Genomic DNA, 14,852 nt, shown 5'->3' on the forward strand with positions numbered 1-14,852 from the left:
CCGGGCGCCGCGCATTGGGGAGGGGGAGCCCAGGCGGAATCGGGGCTCTAAGGGCTGCGGGGAGGGCGGTGGGCGTGTGTGATTGTGTGTGTTTATGATTGTGTGTGTGTGCGCGCCCTTCCCGGCTGGTGCGCCCTAGCGAGGGGAGACACGGACTGGAAGGTTGGGGCCCGCCTGGCCTTCCCGGGTCTGTCACTCGGGCGTTGGCGTGGGAGCCAAGGGGTAGCTCCGGAGCCCGGCGGGCCCAGCTCTGGGGCGATCAGACCCAGCGGAGGGGCTGTGCCTGCTGGAGGCCGACGGGGAAGGCTGGGGCTGGACCAGCGGGCGCATCCTCCTCCCCCAGCAGGCGCAGCCCAGGCCCCGGCCCCGCCAACCCAACGCCTCCGCCCTGCCCGGGAGCTGCGGCGCCTGCAAGATATTCTGAATGAAGCACTGGCGACTCGGGAGAAGCAGTGCTGGGACAAATGATGCGGGCGCCCCGCACCCTTCTCTCCACCCTTTCCGGCCCCCTAGGACCAAAGGGTTGAGGCTGTGTCTACTGGGGGATGGTTGGGGGTCTAGAGAGATCGTCGTCCAGCGGGTCATTCGTCCAGTTCTTTGTGGACCTTCACAGAAGGTCATCCAATTTCCTACCCTCTGGGAATGGGTTTTTCTCCTCCTCCCCAGCATCCCAGGCATTTTGCTGTGAGCTCTGAATTGATCTTTCTGGACCGATAGCCTTTGGATGTCTTTTGTGCGGCTCCCCCGCGCTTCACTGCTCCTTCATTGCCTTAGACACGCGAGGAATGTCAGGCTCCCAGAGTGAGGACACCCAAGAAAACAATAGGAGCGAGAGATCCTCCGCAGGCCTGGCAGATTACACACAACCCAATCGTTTCAAGTTGGAGAAGTCAAACGACACAAAGCTGTGACAGTGATGAGATACTTAATTGAAAAGCAAATTCATAATTCGGTTTAATGAAATGAGTTAATAATTACCCATGAGTGTCTAGGAAATGGGCCTTTTTTGAAAGATGGGTTTTCCTTCCCCACCCCTTTTTTCGACGTGAAAGGCTGGTAATCACATTGCAAATGATACTCAACTCGGATTCTGCTTTGTAAAATTATCCAAATTCTTGTTTATTTCTGTGTAACCTGAATTTGTAGTCTAGTCACCTGAGAGGGAGTGGTTGGTTAATAAGGAAGGGTAAACAACTTGGGATTTTGCTGCCTGCCACCATACCTACTATCATAAACGACTGGATTGATAGCTGTCAGCCTTTCTTCACTCATCTGTAAAATGGGCTTGGTACTAATACTTTGTACCTGGTCAACTTGTTGTGAAAGTAAAAGGAAACATAAAATGAGGTGGCAATGTGTGTCAGACACTTTGCATTGGCCTGACACATGGTAAGAAATCAATAAACAAACTATTATTTCAAATGTATAATTCAACCCCAAAGTTGGCATATTTTTATGCTCTTTCTTAAAGCAGTGCTGTGGCATGGAGATTGGTGCTGAATTTAACCAAATGTAGTCAATCCCTCCCTGGAGATTTTAGGCCATGCCTGAAACCCTCTCCTGTGATAAGATGGAGTAAGTACAAAACTCTGTGTGTGTGTGTGTGTGTGCATGTGTCTACATGTGTATAGAAAAGGAACTCTGAGGACCTCCTGCTCTTTTCTTCCTGTCCCCTCTCCTTCCCTCCCCTGCACAGGCCACCCTGAATGCACTCAACTCTCTAGTGACCTGTGTTGTATTCTCTCCCATAGGGCTCATCAGTGGCTGGCACTGTAGACTCCCTGATCCGCACAAGGCTCATGGGTCTTCTTTACTTGATATCCTCAGAAGTACCAGAAGGCCACAGAACGACCACTTCATACACTGAAGATGAAAGGCCACCCATACTGTGAACTTTCAAAGCTAGTTTTTAAATTATTCAAGGAACTACATGTTCATTGTGGAAATTTTTCAATGTGAAAAACTCAGCTAAGTATAAAGAAAATAAAATCCACCATAATGCCACATCCAGAGTGAAGCACTCAGTAAGTGCTTCAAGCACTTATCTATCTCCCTACATTTCATTCTTTGCCAGTCTTCAAACATTTATTAAGTAACCAGTTAGAGACCAGACTATTTACCAGGTCCTAAACATTGCATTGTTAGTGTTAGCTCTCAAAAAACCCATTCCTTAGAAGAGACATTTTGTATAGTAGTGAGGTTCTCCAAATAGCTAAGAAACGCCCATAGAAGGAATCCAGGAATTAAATGCCCATGCTGACCAGACACAATCCAGAGTTTTTAGGACTTGTACTTACAGTTCAGGGACCCACATACAAGATTTGGGGGAAAAAAGATGAAAATACAAAAACTTCTTGGAAGGGCTCATGTGTGTGATGGTCAGAAACAAACCTCACGGGCTTTAGAGTAAGCCTACTTGTTGGTGCTGGAATTCCTGTAGAAATAAACCTCTTTGGTAAACACCGTTTCAAAGTGAACATTCACTCTTCATTTCACCTGGAATCCCTGGACATTTCTCCTCCCTTCCCCCACAAATTTGGAAGAGATGGGAGTGGAGACCCTACCACCAACAACATACACACCCATTTTCTTAATATTTGGCCATAGCAGGGAAGAGGGGGCGACTTCTCCAAGAGCTAAGGAAGAGAAGGGGGAAAGAAGAGGCAGATAGTCTGAGCACCAGGCCCTGGAGGCAGCCAGGGGGCCACTACCCATGCAAATCAGGTTGGTCAGCACAAGCCATAGCAACTAGACATTTTATCACAAAATAGTCTCTCTGGTCACACATAATTATTAAGACCACTATAGCCATACTTACATAAAAAGAATGAAAAAAGCATTTTCCTGGCCTAGTCATTGCTTTGTTCTTACACACCATCAGAATCTGAGTTTCCTACCTTTAAATACTATAAATATAGTTTTCCGAAAAGTGAGAACTCTTTTTGCCTAGCAAAGTTGCATTCTAATTTTCAAAACTGTCATCATCATAATAAATATTCTCCTATTCTTCAGACTTTTGCTTATGAATACTTGGCTGTGTAGGGCCATTCATAACACATCACTTTACATCTTTTTGTTTCTTATTTTTAGCTATGTTTGTGGAGTGAATGTTTGTGCCCCTCAAAATTCATATATTGAAGATCTAGCCCCAATGTGATAGATGAGGAGGTGGGACTCTGTGGGAAGTGTTTAGATTTAGATGAGGTTTTCAGGGTGGGGACCTCACAATGTGATTATGCCCTTCTCACCTTTATGTGAGAACAAAGCAAGAAGGCAGCATCGGGGAGGGTCCCCACCAAAAACCTGACCACGCTGGCACCATGATCTTGTAATTCAGCTTCTAGAACAGTGAGAAATGAATTTCTGTCATTTAAGTCACCCAGTCTATGATATTTTGTTACAGCATCCTGAGCTGACTAAAACACACAGATTCCTTTAACGTTTGACCATAAAAAAGAAACCAAGAGGAAAGTAGGTTGATTAACATTGGTAAATGCAGTACACTGCTCTCCTATATATAGCTTCTCATATGAATTAATTTTATGTGTTTTATTTTTTAAAAGCTTTCCAATAAGGTTAATTAAGTTAAAATAGCTTGGACAAGGTAATTCAAATACAAGTGATTTTCAGACATGAAATGTGCTCAGTTGCTTTTGAAGGCTCCACACAGTAACATTGAACATGATGGCTGTGTGTCAAACGCACCTTGTGTAATTCATAATGACTGGGCACTACCTCACTTCATCTTCCCAATATCACAATCAGGTAGACACTCATGTTATCATCCCTCCCATGCAGATGGAAGAATGGAGGCACATGGGTGAAATAATTAGTGCAAAGCCAAGGGGCTGATTTCTTACTAGTCAGATGCCAGAGCCCACACTTCATTACGAAACATGTTTTCTTTTCACTCTCTTCTGTCTCATCCTTCAAAGCCAGGTTCACACTCTTAAGTCCTAAATGGAGGTCCATCTGAGTGACTCCAGCCTCTGAGATTCTGCATCCTTAGAGTCTACCCTGCTTGTCTTATACTGTTGGGGACAGTTTACTTCTTTTATATTAGCTCTATCATCAAGATCAATAGCTAGAGCTAGTGGAGTGGCTGAAGTGGTAGAGTGCATGCCCAGTGAGCGTGAGGCCCTGGGTTCAAACCCCAGAACTGCCAAAAAATAAAATAAGTAAATAAATAAATAAACAAATAACTACAACCACTATGGATCTATAGCTAGAGGCTGGAGACTGAATATGAGAGTGTGTGAGTGAGGGTGTGTGTGTGTGTGCCTGTGTTTAAATCATCATTTGGAGAAATGTTTTCATTTCTGCACACTGCAGAAAAAGCATCCAATAAGCAGTAGCTGTGATGTGAGAGTTATTTATCTCTTTTGACTATGATGGTGTCACTTGAATGACTCCCAGCTTCTTCTGAATGGTTGGGGCTAAATCAGAACAGAGTTTAAAGCCAGTGCTAACAACTTGCTAATGGTTCTAATTGGTCTTTCAATGATGTGTGAATTACTCTGAGTAACCTGCTTTTCTAGATCTGAAAATTATAGCTCTTATATCTGTTTTTTTCCTTCAGTTTCTCCTTAGGGTATGTATTTTCTTTTATCTCATCTTCAAACGTTGGATAGGCAGACAAAAACAGAGACCATCCACACCTGAAGCAAAGAGTCAACGACAACCCTCAGGGAGGGCTACCTCAAGTCAGATGCATGATGAAAATGAATGTGAGTGTGGGGAGGGGAGGGGATTCAGAGTCCCCCCCACACACCAGTGTAGACTGAACCTCTGCTTTCTCCCCTTTTTGCTTCATGGGTTGTGTTGCCCAGAGGTTGGAAGTTCATTTCGAATGTGGAGCCTTCTCCTCCCAGATCATATGACAACCCCTTCACTGTAGGGGTAATTGATGAACACTCAGATGCTCAAGTCACATGGTTCTTGCTGGGATCTGCTCTGAGTAGAGTCCTGCCTCCAGTTTATATGTGCAAATAGCTCTACTGTTTCACATATTGCTCTCATCTCTCCAAAGGACTGTGATCTCTCTAAGAATGGGAGGCCTTGAGTTCAAGAATACAAGGCTTGGGTTCAAGGGACACTTTTGGGTTAAGGGGTCAATTATTAAGTCACTGTGCATTCTTCTTAGCAAATACAGACATCCAGAAAATCCAGCAACTGTGACAGAACCAGAGAGTGTGGCTAAAAGAAGAAAAAAGAAAAATCGGAAGTGAGGAGAAAGGGAGCAGAGACAAACAAAACAAAACAAAACAAAACATTATTTTCATCTCTGTCTCAACTTTGTCTCTTTGAAAATGCCCTCTCCTTCCCCGCCTCCATTCCAAAAGTGAAACAATATTAAGATAAACACAAAAGGAGAGCTGCAGCTCCATTCAGCATAATGAAACAACAACCCAAAAGACAGCTAAGCAGTTATGTCATTCCTTGTTCTGAAGTAACTGTTGATTTCCTTTATCCAAACAACTGTTAGTAAAGAAGAGTTTTGTCATATTCAAAATGCCAAATGTCAGCAGAAAGTCAGGGTAAACATAAGCATTTAAAATGCTTTCGGTGGGAGCAGGGCATGATGGTAGGTGCAGGGCATGGTGGTAGGTGCCTGTAATCTCTACTGCTTGGGAGGCAGAGGTAGGAGGATCCAGGTCAGAGGCCAGCTGGAGCAAAAGCTCAAGACCTTATCTGAAAAACAAACTAAAAACAAAACGGCTGGGGGTGGGAGGGGGATGGCATAAGTAGTGGAGTGCTTGCCCAGTGCTAGGCCTTGAGTTCAATCCCCAGTATGAACAAAACAACAACTAACTGGCTGGATGGCCCCACACCCTGGCTGACTTGTAGACCCTTAGTCTGCTGCTTTCTCCCTGCCCCACTTCCACCTCACACTCTTGCACATGCTGTTTCCTCTAGTTAGGCCACTCAAACCCTACATGTTTCAAATGCTGCCTCTCAACACAGTCCTGTTCTTTCCCTGCCACTCACTAGCCCTGTGGCCACGGGCAGGACATCTTGACCTTTCTGAGCCTGGGGTTCTTCATCTGCAACAGAGACCATGGCACGTAGATGGAGTGCTAGAAAAGGCTTGGCACATTAACAGAGCAGACCAGGCACTTTGTACTCTACTATTGCTGTACTGAGCCATGTTCTTTGTGGTCTAGAGCCAATGCTGTTTGTTCTGAGAATCTCTAAAATTCCCCTTGTCAGAATTCAGCTCTTCCTCCCTCCCCTCCTCTTGAAGTTTTGGTTGATTTTTTGGGTTTTTTTTTTGTATGGAATTATTGTACTTTTTAAAAAAATTATGTAATTTTTTTATTAATGTTGTTCTGTGATTGTGACATTTACAAAAGTTCTTACAATATATCATAATTGAACTCACCCCTCCATCATTCTCCTTTATTGAACCCCCCCCCACCTTGTTTTTTTAAAGCTTTTCAAATTTGGTTTATTTGTTATAGTAGTCCACCAATTCTGCTGCATACCAGATATGTATTTTGTAAGTTGTACAATTCAGTAGTTTTTAGCAGACTACAGGACTGCACAAACATCATTACTATCTTATTCTGGAGCATTTCCATCACCTCAAAGAATAGGAGGGTTTAAATTTATGGACATCCTCCCAGACACTTTTATTGTTCAATTGTCTTTTTTTTTTTAAGCAGTACTGAGAATTGGACTCAGGGCCTTACCCTTGTGCTGCTCTCCCTGTTGAGCCACGCCCTCAGTTCATTTTTACTTGTTTAGTTTGTTTTTCTGATAGGGTCTTGTGTTTTTCCCTCTGCTGGCTTTGAACAGTGATCCTCCTATTTCCACTTCCAGAGTAGCTGGGATTATAGGTTTGTACCACCATGGCCACCATGGGGGGGGGGGGCGGGGAGCAGTACTGGAGTTTGAACTCAGGGCCTCTTGCTTGCTATGTAGCCACTCTACCACTTGAGCCACTCCACCAGCCCTCAGTCTTTTTTTATTCTAGCTTTCTAGTGGATGTGAAACTTATCTCATTGTGGTTTTAATTTGCATTTACCTAATAACTAATCATGTTGAGCCTCTTTTCATGTATTCTCCCTTTGAAGTTTGTTTATAGTTTTATAATGGCAGTTGTGTTAGAAGCCCTTGGCTACATGGAATCTCATAATCCTTTGCTCTTAGCTAAGTTGTGGAGCTCAAAATGTGGTTATTGAATGATTATTTTTCCTGGATATCATTCACTAGCTATCTTGATATGAACTGACTGTGAAGGAAAAGACAGAGACTAAAGAAGGTATGGAGGGAAGAATAGAGAAGAAACTAATAATGAAAAAACAGGGTGCCTCCTATTGTGAGGGTACCTAAGCTATATGCTGAAGAATGCTTTTCAGCTATTAAGAATGTCCTCATATTTCTATCAATAAATTCCTATTCACTGCATTTTTTTCCATGATTAATTGGGAAAAGTCAATAAGAAGGTATTATTTAAAAATTAAAAACTTATTAGTTTTTAGAAAAAAAAAATCATTAAGCTCAAGAAGTAATTTTCAATTCTTGATGACAGTTGGAGCCCAAGGCCCTAATTCCCCAATGTTTTTTCAAAATCCACTCTCAAAGAAACTAAAACAATACAGGAAATTCTGTAACCACCCTAGAACTTAACAACTCACCTAAGGGGCTATTACATTCCAGAAACTCTAAAAAATAATTGTTAGGTTACTCTCTTTCAATGAAGTGGGATTCATTGGAAAGAAAAGAAGGGTAACTCTCAACTCACTAATTGCAAGAGAAAGGACTATGTGGTGAAATCTCATTGTCTGGGTTTCTGGAGAGGCAGGAGTTAGAAGAGCCCCAACCCTGGGGAAGGAAGAGGTCGTCTTTACCAAAGCCTTCATCTGGGCATCAAACAGCAAAGCCCAGAGCTCAGATCCCCCTGCTGAAGAGAGGGCCCAGCCCAGCTCAGTGTGGGTCACCCCTCAACAGCTTCCACTGTGCAGCTACCCAGGAGAGGGCTCCCATGCTGCCAGGGCTGCCTGCCTCCCCTAGACACTCAGTTTGAATTCTAGGTCCACCTCCTCAGGCTGATAGGACTGGTCCCTTCCTTCAGCCTTGAGAAATGTGCAGGGTGTTCCATTAGGGTTTTTTTTTTCCCTTTTCCTTTTTTTAATTGTAAAGAATAGAGGCTTAATCATTCCAGCTTGAGTCATAGGGACCAAGAAGAATTACTGTTATTACTTCTGAAGCATCATGGGAAACAGACTTTCTGGAAATGCAAGAACAGAAACCCTACAATGGCCAGGCCTCAGAGATACCAATGCAAAGGAATCTAAGATGCCTCAACCCAGCATTAATGTATTCTGTAGAGCCCCTATATCATTCTGTCCCACTGTGATGAATCCTGGATGATATGATTGTGAGCTAGACTTAAAAAAAAAAAAACCCTCTAATTTAGCTGGGAATGGTGATCTCACCTATAATCCCAGCTATCTGAGAGGTAGAGAGAAGACTGAGCTGGAGGTCAGCTTGGGCAAAGTTAGGGAAACCTTATCTCAAAAACAAAGGGGCTGGAGACATAGCTCAAGCATGAGGCCCTGGGTTCAATTCTGGGGACTGAAAAAAAAAACCTAACTTATAAAAATGCACATCATTCACAAATTTAAATATTTTATTAGTTATAAGCATTTACTGTGCACCACGCACTAGTTCACAGTGACCGAAACCCACTGCACTTGGCACAACAGAAATATCCATACATTTCCCAAAGTAGAAAATGGATAGACCACGTTATCTGATGACAATGTAATAAAATTGGAAATGAATAACCAAAGAGTTTATGGATTGAGGGGCGTGGCCCAAGCACTAAAGCATCTGCCTAGCAAAGCCAAAGCCCTGAGTTCAAATTCCATTCCGCTAAAAATAGGATTTTTTAAAAACCCACAGACATTTTATAAACATTATCTTTGTGACAGATAAAAATCCAAATATAAGGAAAGGACAGATTATGCCATAAATATGTTGGCAACAATTTGCAACAATAACAAAATTAGAATCTTACCTTGAGCAAAATTTAAAAAAAATAAATTCCAGATGTACGGCATATTTTGAGTCTGAAAAGAAAGGCCACTTTAATTTGTCTTTTAGTATAGATCAAAAAATAGGGATATTTTTACAGAATATTAAGCCAATCAATAGAAGATTTGGAATCTAAACCCAGATTTCTGATTCCAGGGCTGGGCTTCTTTCAGGACACTCTCAGGGCAACGGAGAGTAGGCTGTCAATATTGCTTTCCTGTTACCCTACTAAGTGCCCTGCAGCCTTCAAGCTATTTTCAACTTTGCCATGCAGAGGCTGAGTAACAACCACTGCAACAGTCTGTTTGCACTGAAGCTTCATTTTGCACCAGGTCCAATGCTAACTGTTCAACCTGAAAAATCTTCCCCAGGAAGGGGTTATTGTTACCCCTCATGGAGTTTAGGTTATGTATCAGTTACTTTTGTGTATCTGTAACCACAATACAGGAGAGAACAATTTAAAAGGAGGAAGGATTTATTTGGCTCATGGCCTCAGAAATTTCAGCCCACAGGCCTTGTGTGTTCCATTGATTCTTGGCTGGTGGAGAGGCAGAACATCATGGCGGTGAGAGAATGTGGCAGAGGAGGTTATTTGCCTCTTGGGCGACAAGAAGCAGAGGGAGGAAGGAACCAGGGACCAGGTCAAAGGTATGCACACCTCCAGTGATCCCTTCCTCCAACAAGGTGCCACTTCCTAAAGCTTCCAGAACCTCTCCAAATTGGGGACATTTCATGTTCAAACCAAAACAGGTCACTCATTTCAAGTTCCAAAGCTTACAAATAGTAATCCAGATTTGAATCTGGCTTTTTTACGTTTTACATTTATTTATTATTCTATATCTTTCCTAAAAGGATTTGAAGTTGGTATTGTCAGTGCTGATAAATCACGGGAGTGACTTCTACAAGAACTGATTCTAGCAGAAAGCAAGGGTAGAGGAAAGATTCCAGGCCAGCTGAAGAAATCTTCCTGCTACACGAGTTGACACATGTAGACCAGTCTGTATAAAAGGTTAATTTAATTTAGGTTGTTAATAACAAATTAAGGTGATATTACCCTGGGTTGCCCAAACCTAGAATCATTAATCACTTCTTTCTTTCCCATACCCATCCAGTTTGTTAGAACTTCCTCTCACTGAGTCTGCCCTCTTCTCCTCCCTCACCTCTGCTCCTTCATGTCCTATCGAAGTAGTTTCCCAACACTTTCTTCCTCCCTCTGCCCTCTTTTTTCCCTCCAACTGTCATCAGAATCTTTCTCTTTACCTGCTAAATAAGTCTTCCTTTCCATTCCTTCTCTGGTGCAGCTCAGACCCCATTATCTCTTGCCTGAATATTGTGGTGATATAACTTGTCTCCCTGCTTGACCTTGCCCTACTCAAATCTACTCTCCACGTACTAGTTGGAAAATATTAATTCTCTGCTTGAAATTATTTACTGCCCTTTTGTTCATCAAAGGACATTCTCAGCAAAGTGAGAATGCCACACATGGAATGGAAGAAATATTTTGCAAATCATATATCTGGTAAGCAATTGTTGTTTAAAATATATGAAAGACTACTACAACTCAACAACAAAAAAGCAAAAAACCCAACTGAAAGCTGGACAAAGACCTTAAATAGACATTTCTCCAAAAAAGGCATATGAATGAAAAAATGCTCAACATCAACCAAGCACGACACACACAATAGGATGGCTACTGTTAGCCATCCTACCCCAACAGAAAATAATAAATATTGTAAGGATACGAAAAGCTTGGAACCTTTGTGCGCTGCTTGTGGGAATTTAAAATGTACAGCTGCTATGGAAAATAGTTTTTTCCTCACAAAGTTAAATCTATGACCCACCAATTCCACTTCTGGGCATAAAACTCCTAAACTAAAAGTAAGCAGTGCTATCCACAAAAGTTGAAAGAAACAAACAACCCTAAGGTCCAACAACAGACGAATGCATTAGTAAAATGTGGTATACAATAGAGCATTATTCAGCTTCAAAAAAGAATGAAATTCTTATACATGGATGAACCTCAAAAATATTATGCTAAGTGAACTAAGGCAGACAATAAAGGACAAATATTGTATGATTAAGGTACCTACGACAGACAAATTCATAACCATAGAAGGTCGAATAATGGTTACCGGGGTCTAGGGGAGGGACAAATGGGGAAGTAGTGTTTAGCAAGTAGTTTCTGTTTGACATGATGAAACGTTCTAGAAATGGACAGTGGTAATGGTTGTGCAATAATATGAATGAACTTGATGTCACAGGTGTGCACACTCAAAACTCATTAAAACAAAATTCCACAAATCGAGTGACTTAAACAACAGAGACGTTATCTCACAGTCCTGAAGGCTAAAAGACCAAGATCAAGTCATTGACAGGGTTCCTTCTGAGTGTTGTGAGGAAGTATCTGTTCCATTGCCTCCCCCCCAGCATCTGAGGGCTTCCTGGAAATCTTTGGCGTTCCATGGCTTGTACAAATGTCGCTCTGACCTCTGCCTTTGTCTTCGCATAGTGTTCTCCTTGTGTGCATGTCTGTTTCAAATTTCTCTTGTTTATAAGGACACCAGCTGTATTGGAGTAGGGTTGGTACACCCTGCTTGATCTCAATCCCATTGGCGATGAAACTGTTTCCAAAAAAGATCACATTCTGAGACACTGGGGGCTAGAAATTCAAGAATATGAATTTGAATTTGGAGAGGGTTTACAACTCAATCCATAGCACCACCTAATTAACCTTCCCAACAACCCTTTGAAAAAATTCTGTTCCACATCATACAAAGGATGAAACAGGCTCAGTGAAGCTAAGTAACTAACTCAAACTAGAACAACTGGTGAATGACAAAGCTGGGGTTCAAAACATGGTGTACGTGATGCCAAAGTCCCCAGATCCTCTCATTATGTAAGCAAAATACCGTTATTTACAGTCTCTGCCTTATTTCTTCTAGGCTCAGTAAATATCTGTCAACTGTTCGCACCTGGGCTTTTTCCCTGTTACATGATGATTTAGTTCCATTTCAAAATATTTACTGAGGGTCTGCTACTGCAAGTATTCCAGGCACAGAAGCTCAATGATGACACGAAACATGGACCCTGTTTCAAGGCACTACACATTGAGTGGAAGAGACAGACATATACGTGAGGCACTATTCATACGCAATGTTAAGTTAGTGTTGGGTAGAGAGTCAAATGATGCTACTGGTGTCCACTATTCATCAATTCTTTTTGCATTCTTCCAAGGATGACCAGGGACTACAGGAAGCTCATTTAGTATGTGTGTTTGTTTCCTTTGCTCCTTCATGGAACTACTGCAGAAGTTCTGTCCACTGAGGAATTGATTTCCCAAGCAGAATTAGCTTCAGAGAAACCCGGTCCCAGCATGACACTCCTTTCTCTCTGCGGAGGTCTTCCGATGGCAGTGAGTAGGATCTGGTTCTTGAGATAAGGAGTCTTAATATGATGCACCCTCCTTCTCTGCAATGGATGGAGTTTCCACAAGGAAACAAGAGATGTTTCCTTCCATCCCTATGCTCGCCCTGAACGTCACAAGCCTGCCCTTCTCTTGGGAAAAATGGAGAGAAGGTGACTCTGCTAGTTACCAGAGTCAGTCTGCTGGATGAGACATTTCCAGAGAAGACACTTCTTCAAAACAATGGTACATTCAGTCCATGACTTTGAAGTTGTCCAATAAACTAGTCACTAGTCACGAACATAACTGCATACAAGTTTCAAAATTTGTCCCGTCCCAAACACACACACCCCAGTGCATCAGCAACTTGAACCAGAAAGGATGAAATTCTCTGGGCTTCAAAAAAGTCTTGCAGACATGAAAACGTCTTTTTAAAACATTTTCACAGGATCAGATCACTTAGTTCAGAAACTTCCAGAAAAAGCAAGCATGAGGCTCAGAGCAAGACAAGGAGAGAAGGCACGTTATTCTTAAAAAGGGAGCTACAATACTTTTCACTCTTTGCTTTTGAGCTAGATATGGCAGAAAAAGGCTAGCTGGTGCTCAGGTTTCTGACTCAAGAATAGAGCCACAAATATTTTTAAGTCCTCTAAATCCTCTTTGGCCTTCTGTTTACAAATAGTATTCACTCATGCGTTCACCTGATATTAACAGAATGTCTATTATGTGTGAAGCAATGAGCATACAGAGTGCTTTTAGGGAACTCAGATTGATGGCCCTGGTGCTCAAAATTTCAAGGGTAAGAGCAACAAGCAAACAATGAAAGGCAACACCCACAAGGTAAGGCCTGTGCTTTGTTGTATTGGTACCTGGCATGGATAGAACTATAAGGTTAATAACCCAATCAGGTCTTTATGAATAAGAATGGCAGCTGTAAAGGACTCAGTGAGACATAGCCTTGTGGCAGAGAGAAGCTATGTTGGCGAGGGAGAAAACAAAGAAGGGAATGAGTGAAAAAAATCCTTCTCCCATAAGAAACACCCTCGGTACTACTAACACTGGAGCAATCGGATATTAACTGTAACACAAGATTCTTTCACAGCTGGTTATATGGCTAACCTTGCCCTCGGACATTAGGGCTCAGGCCGTCTGACTGGGATTTGCACCAGTGCCCAACCTGGTTCTCGGGCCCACAGCCTTGGACTAGGAGTTACAAAATCAGCTTTCCGGGTTCTGTAACTTGCTGATGGTGGATTATGGAACTTCTTGGCCTCCATAATTGTATGAGACAATCCCAGTAATAATTCTCTTCTTACAGATCTCGCTCTACACACACACACACACACACACACATCTTATTGATTCTGTTTCTATGGAGAATACTGACTAATACATTATGTTTCTTTTATGCTATGTTAGCTTTGGGCTCAAACACATTCCCCCATTGTTGAAAGATGGCTACAGTAACTCTAAGCACCATATTTTCTCACAAAACTATATCTAATAACCTAAGATGATTTCACAATCCACATCAGCAACATCTTGGGGCTGGGGGTATAGTTAAGTGGTTGAGTTCTTGCCTAGCATGTGAGAGGTCCTGGGTTCCATCCCCAACACTGCAAAATTAATTAATGAATTAAATTTAAAAAAACCTTTCTTTGCATTCCTTGAACAGCAAAGAGAACTTTTCAGAAGCTCCCCCTGCAGACTTCCTCTGAGGTCTCAATGGCCAGAATTGAGTATCCCATGCTTGTTTCTAAAGCAAGCTCTGACAAAGGAAATGGAATTACCATGATTTGTCTAGCCAGCAAGACTCAACCCCCGGGGCTGGAGAGAAGGCCAGCATTGGCAGAGAAAATGGCTATCTAATCCAGAGCAGCATAGGAAAACCCGTAACAAAGAGGATGGGCCAGTAGTTGGTGATAGATAGGTACAGGGGAGGCAACCAGAGGGTCTGCCCCAGCAGAGGCACAAAGCAGAAGTACCTCCAGGCAAGGAGCCATTCCAGTCTAGGGCTTTTTCTCCGATGACCACAGGACTTGACCTTGCCTCACAGATGAGCTTCTCTTACGGGAATGAGTTTTGCTGATCTTCAGGATAGCTAGCTGCTAAAGGACACACTGTGCCGTGTATTCTGCTGGTTCATATTACACCACCTTGACCTGAAGCCAAATTATGCATAAGAGTTCTAAATTGGTTTATGGCTAGAGCAGGCTAGCTGATGTCATTTGTCAAACGTGGCACTCTAGAATTATCTTACCAGCATAAAACCACACAAAGGTTTTTCCACAGAATACTTATAGGAAAAATGTGTTTTTGAAACAAGAATGAAACATGGAGTGATGGTCACAGCCTCTTGTGTAATGGGGAGGGAAGTGAGGTAGGGCATTAGTGAATATATCCTCCA

At 42.5% G+C, this 14,852-nt stretch overlaps 1 protein-coding gene across 1 annotated transcript in view; it reads right to left on the reverse strand.

Annotated features, from left to right (window-relative positions):
* Positions 1–14,452, reverse strand: part of C11H1orf21 (chromosome 11 C1orf21 homolog) — a 238,657-nt gene extending 224,205 nt beyond the window's left edge. The window contains exon 1 of the mRNA XM_074047266.1: positions 14,431–14,452. The gene's annotated coding sequence lies outside the window, so the exon portion shown is untranslated. The remainder of the gene's footprint in view (positions 1–14,430) is intronic.
* Between the last annotated feature and the right edge of the window lie 400 nt (positions 14,453–14,852).

Source organism: Castor canadensis, chromosome 11 (genome assembly GCF_047511655.1).
Source record: "Castor canadensis chromosome 11, mCasCan1.hap1v2, whole genome shotgun sequence".
Taxonomy (NCBI): Eukaryota; Metazoa; Chordata; class Mammalia; order Rodentia; family Castoridae; genus Castor; species Castor canadensis.